The 5,429-nt window shown below is 38.8% G+C and overlaps 1 non-coding gene across 1 annotated transcript; it reads left to right on the top strand.

Moving 5' to 3' along the window:
• The first annotated feature begins 229 nt into the window (after positions 1–229).
• Positions 230–336, top strand: LOC148791849 (small nucleolar RNA R71). Its single transcript, XR_016076860.1, has one exon. It is a non-coding gene; the product is annotated as a small nucleolar RNA R71 (small nucleolar RNA).
• The last annotated feature ends 5,093 nt before the right edge of the window (positions 337–5,429 follow it).

The raw sequence follows: 5,429 nt of genomic DNA, 5'->3' as shown, positions 1-5,429 counted from the left end.
GTATTATTCCTGACTTCATAGAGCCCTACCCTCTTTTTGGGTCCCACCGACCTTTCATAGGAATATAAGGATGCATTATTGATGGTGTTTTCACTCAAGGTCTCGAAAAGCGCATACGCTTCATCGTCACTTTTGCTCATAAATGCCCCCCCCACAAGATGCATCTACCATTTGCCTGTATTGATCCATCAAACCTTCACAGAAGGCTTGGACAATTTGCCACTTGGACAGGCCATGGTGTGGGAATTTTCTCATTAACTCCTTCATTCTCTCCCAAGCCTCATGAATTTGTTCACCTGGTGTTTGGGTGAATCCAGTGATAGCTCTTCTCACGGTATTGGTTCGTCCTATAGGGTAGAACTTTCAAAGGAATTCTTGTTGCATTTTTCCAAAGTTCTAATAGGTCTCCCTATAGTTCCCAACCAGTGTTTGGCCTTATTTTTCAAGGAGAAGGGAAAAAGAGTCAATCTAAGGGCACAATCATTGAAGTTCTGGATCCTTACGGTGGAACAAATTTCCTGAAACTCGTCTATGTGTTTGAATGAGCCCTCACTTGGGTTCCCATAGAAAGAGGGGAGAATCTGGATTGTGCTCGACTTAATCTCACACTGTAAGGCTTGAGTATATGGCAACTGTATGCAGGATGAAGGGTTATATTGGGTTGGAGTGAAGTATTCCTTCAACTTTCTGGGTTGGGCATCATTGATTCCGGCCATTTGGTTGCGTTGTTGGTGATGGAGGTATCTCTCTATTTCGGGTATGGGTTCTATAGTTTCTCTCCTTAAAGATCTCCTTCCCAACATACAACTCAGAAGTCCCTTTTTCTTCTTGTTGAAATTTGAATTTGAAATTTTTGAATTTTAATTTCAAATTTGGATTTTGAAATTTAAATTCTGAAATTTAAACTCAAATTTGAAAAATTTATATATATATATATATATATTTGATTTTCTCTTTTTTTTGAAATTTAAATTCAAATTCAGATTTTGAAATGTAAATTCCTGAAATTTAAATTCAAATTTGAATTTTTATATTTAAAAAAAATGCAAGCAATTCACACACACGACTTATGGGCTAACCTAGGGTTTCCTAAACTAGTGGTTCAACCAATGTGAATCCTCTTAGGTTCACTTGGAATTATACCACTTCTTTTGGTTAGCCAGGTAAAGGTGGGGATGTGGGAGGCTCCCCTTGCTCTCGCAAGGACCTAATTAAGTAACCACAAAACCCGCTTAGGTGTAGCCATTTAACCTCTTTCCTTAGACACCAACTGCCGGTTATGGAAAATAATTACAAGCTTCCCTAAAATTCAACACACCTTTGAACCAAATGTGAGGCTCCCTAAATGGTCTTGCCATCCAAATTTTAAATTAGGGTTTAGGGTGAACCGCATGTGAAGGGTGGTGATTTTTGGGCCAAGGATGGGTGATGAAATCCCCACCTTATCTTATTTAAGTTGGATTGCCCTTAAATGGATTAACGGAAAAGAAACAAAATAAACAAAGAAAATGCCACTAATTACAATGCATGAACAATTATTTCTAATATGCAATTTAGCAATTAAACATAAAATAATAAAGCAAAAGAAACAATTAATATAATAAAAGAAAACCTAATACATTCACAAATAACAATGATAATTTCAGCAATTAAATAAACATATATGATGCATGCTCTAGAATATCACACCCTAAATGTACGAATGCAAATGAAAAACTTTTAAAATATTAATTAATTTTTTTAATTTTATTTTTTTATTATTTTAATTTTTTTTGAAATTCAAGATTTGAAATTTAAATTCAAATTCAAATTCAAATTCAGATTCAGATTAAAATTTAAATTTAAATTCAAAAACATGAACAATTTCCTATTTAACAATTAATTATTCAATTAAATAACTAAAAAAGGAAATTAAATAAAGTAACAAATGATTATTTCAAATAGAAAATAAAAAAATTAATTGTGCTAAAAAGAATTAACAACTACCAAAAATAAATTCTAACAAGAGAGAAAAAAATAGCTACTCAAAAGGTGAAACCGAAAATAAAATAAAACATGATTATGTGGAAATAAAAAAATAAAATAAAATAAGCAAAATTTCTTTATTTGAAAATAAAAAAACAAACCTACTAAAATAGAAATTCGAATAAGAAATTAAAATAAACAAGAAAATAGATCTAGAAACAAAACGAAAGAAAAATAATACTAAAAAAAATAAATCGGATCTAGAAAAAAATTAATTAATTTTCAAAAATCACTACTCTACCAAAAAACAGAGTTCAAAAATAAAAATAAAAAAATAAAAAAATAGAATGGGACGACTACACCTAAAACGCAATCCAATTAATCTTCTCTTCTCTTCTCTCCCGCAGTCCCGCAATGCTCCGGTACCCCACCTTTCGCTATTTCGTCTTGCAAAATCAAAGAGAAGTAAGAATTAATATGCGATAACAGATCAAGTAATAAAACAAAAATAAAAAAAATAATGAAACAGATTTGGATAAAGCAAAAAAAAAATTTTCTCCGGTGCTTCCGCAACGACGCCAAAAACTTGGTGTAGCCGAAAGCGTGTTGTTAACCACTTTAGAACACCGATTTTAATATTTATAAATTTTTTTCCGATACTCAAATAATTACAAACACAGTAAATGGTGAGAACATGTCGTATCCACAGGGAAGCTGGGGAAAAATCGTTATTTACTTAAATCCGGGAAAGAGAATACAATTGAGAGTTGTAGAAACATAGAATTTAATTAATTAAATGAAAATTCGAATAGTGCTGGAAGTGAAAAGTGCAAAAAAATATATAAATAAATAAATAAAAGGAACGAAAAAAAAAGTTTGTAATCCAATTAGAGGTAGTAGTCTCCGGATCTCTCCTTTGACCCTCGAACTTCTCGAGCTAGGCCTTCTGTCTTATTTGGCTGAATTCCAGATCTGTAGAAAAGAAAACAAAAATCAAACTGAATGAAAGTAAATTGTAGAAAGGAAAAAACGGAACTGGAAATGGAAGAACAAAAATTAAATCTAAGATTAATGGTTGGGATCCAAATCCAGAGGTGGCAGTAGTGGCTTAGGCAAACTGAAAGAAGGAACTCCTCCTCTTGCCTGGGCGTCCTCTTCTTCCTCTACCCTTGAACTTCTCAAGATTAGCCTTCCATCTTACTTGAGGATAGAATCCAACCCCTTCTCAGGAGCCCTTGGCTTGTTTTTATAGAGAAGGATGGACACAACTGGGATTAGAGAGAAAGAGGAGGGTGGTAGCTGGGTTTTAGCAAAGATATGGGTGCCCTAGGGTTTCTAATGAAGGGTTAGGATGGTTCTGGGTTGATCCTAAGGCTGAGAAGAGAAGGAGAGGGCGCCCAATATTATGTAGGGCTGAGATTTGGGTGCCCAGAAATGGAGGGTGGAGATTTAGGCGCCTAGGGTTGAAAGGTGGAGCTTAAAAGGAGTGGGTGGCGCCCTAGAATGGATGGCTGAGATAGAAAATGGAATGGAGGGCTGAGATCTAATGACTTGGGGCTGAATGGTTAGGATTAGAAGTTAGGTGGCGCCCTAGGGTTAAAAAGCTAAAAAGAGAGTGCCCTAAAATGAATGGTGAAGATTAGAAGGGATGGAAGGTGGAGATTGAGCAGCTAGGGGCGGCTAGGGTTTGCTAAGGATGAAAAGAATGATCTAGAAGACACCCTAGGGTTTGCTAATGAGAGGGGAGCATGCTAAGATAGTAGGAGGGGCGCCATTCTGTTCTTAGTTTTTCACAAAAACACCCCCTCTCTCAGCTGGACTTCACACCAACTTCCCAAAAACTGCATTTCAGCCATGTAACTTCCCCAGTTTTCCACAAAAGTTGCATAGAGACCCTCAGATGTCACAACATTGAATTTAACTGGGAAAAGGGCACACTTGACTATTCTAAGGCTGAAAATACCTCTGAAATGGTGCCCTTAAGGCATCAAAATACAAAGTTATCACCAAGCCCACACCATTATAGTACTAACCAACCGACCTCTGAAGCAAGTCCTTCAGAAACATGTGGTCTTGGGGAGACACACCAAATTGGCAATCGAGCTTAGTGAATACGATGTCCAATATGAACCGCACACAGCGATAACAACTCAGGTCCTGGCAGATTTCATTGTCGAGTGTACCTTTAGCTCGCCACCCCCGAACTGATAGAGCTAGAAGTAGAAGCTTCTTCCAGTGTAGCACTTCCTCCAACTCGCAAGATAGCAGGTTGGGACAAGCCCTGGGTACTTCATGCGGACGGCTCATCCAACCAGGGTGGGAACAGAGTTGGGTTAATACTCTATGGTCCTAGCAACATAAAGCTGGAGTACGCGCTCCAGTTCCAATTCCGAGCTTCGAACAATGAGGTTGAATACGAGGCCCTGTTGGTTGGTTGGCACTAGCAAAAGAGGTAGGAGCTAAACACCTAGTAGTCTGCAGCGACTCGCAGCTCCTCATGAATTTGGTAAATGGGGACTATGATGCCCGAGAACCCTCCATGGCGGCCTACCCGGGTAAGGTGGGAGAGCTCCTTCCCAGCTTCGACTCTTGGTACCTCCAACAAATTCCGAGATCAGAAAACACAGAGGTTGATGCCCTTTCTAGACTTGCGAGCACGATTGACTCGACAAAGCAAACTGTCTACATAGAAGAGCTACCTCGCCCCTCGATAGATAATGGGGGTGAAGAGGTCGCCAATATAACTGACACAAAGCCGAGCTGGATTGACCCGATCTACAACTACCTGAAACACGGAACACTCTTGACAGAGAGGAACGCAGCTTGGCGAATAGAACGATAGACAACTCGCTACGTGATAGTAGGCGAGCTGCTCTATAGGAGTTCCTTGAAGTTACCTTATCTGTGATGCCTATGGAGAGCTGAAGTAGATCAAGTCCTGCATGAGATCCATGAAGGCCTCTACATAGGACACATGGGGGGGCAGAGCACTTGCTCAGAAAGCTTTATGACAAGGATACTATTGTCCCACCATGAAGGCAGATGCAACCGACTTGGTCTAGCGATGTGACAAGTGTCAACGACATGCAAACATCCCACACCAGCCTGCCGCCGACCTGAGGTACTTGACCTGCCCATGGCCATTCGCATAATGGGGCATAGACTTGCTGGGACCCTTCCCACCAACTAAAGGATAGAAAAAATTTCTGGTGGTGGTAGTAGATTACTTCACTAAGTGGGTGGAAGCCAAACCCCTAGTCACGATAACAACTCGCAATGTCTAGAAGTTCATCTAGCGAAGCATAGTTTGTAGGTTTGGCCTACCTAGAGTGTTAATCTCAAACAATGGAAAACAATTCAAAGACATTAAATTTCAGAATTGGTGTGCTCAAATGGGGATAAGACAAAACTTCACCTCAGTGGCACACTCTCAAGTTAACGGACAAGCTAAAGTCACCAACAGA

The sequence above is a fragment of the Nelumbo nucifera genome, chromosome 5, assembly GCF_055504915.1.
Source record: "Nelumbo nucifera cultivar China Antique chromosome 5, China Antique-T2T, whole genome shotgun sequence".
NCBI classification, from domain to species: Eukaryota; Viridiplantae; Streptophyta; class Magnoliopsida; order Proteales; family Nelumbonaceae; genus Nelumbo; species Nelumbo nucifera.
Note: the sequence above shows the minus strand (reverse complement) of the source record. Positions and strands in the feature narration are given on the sequence as shown.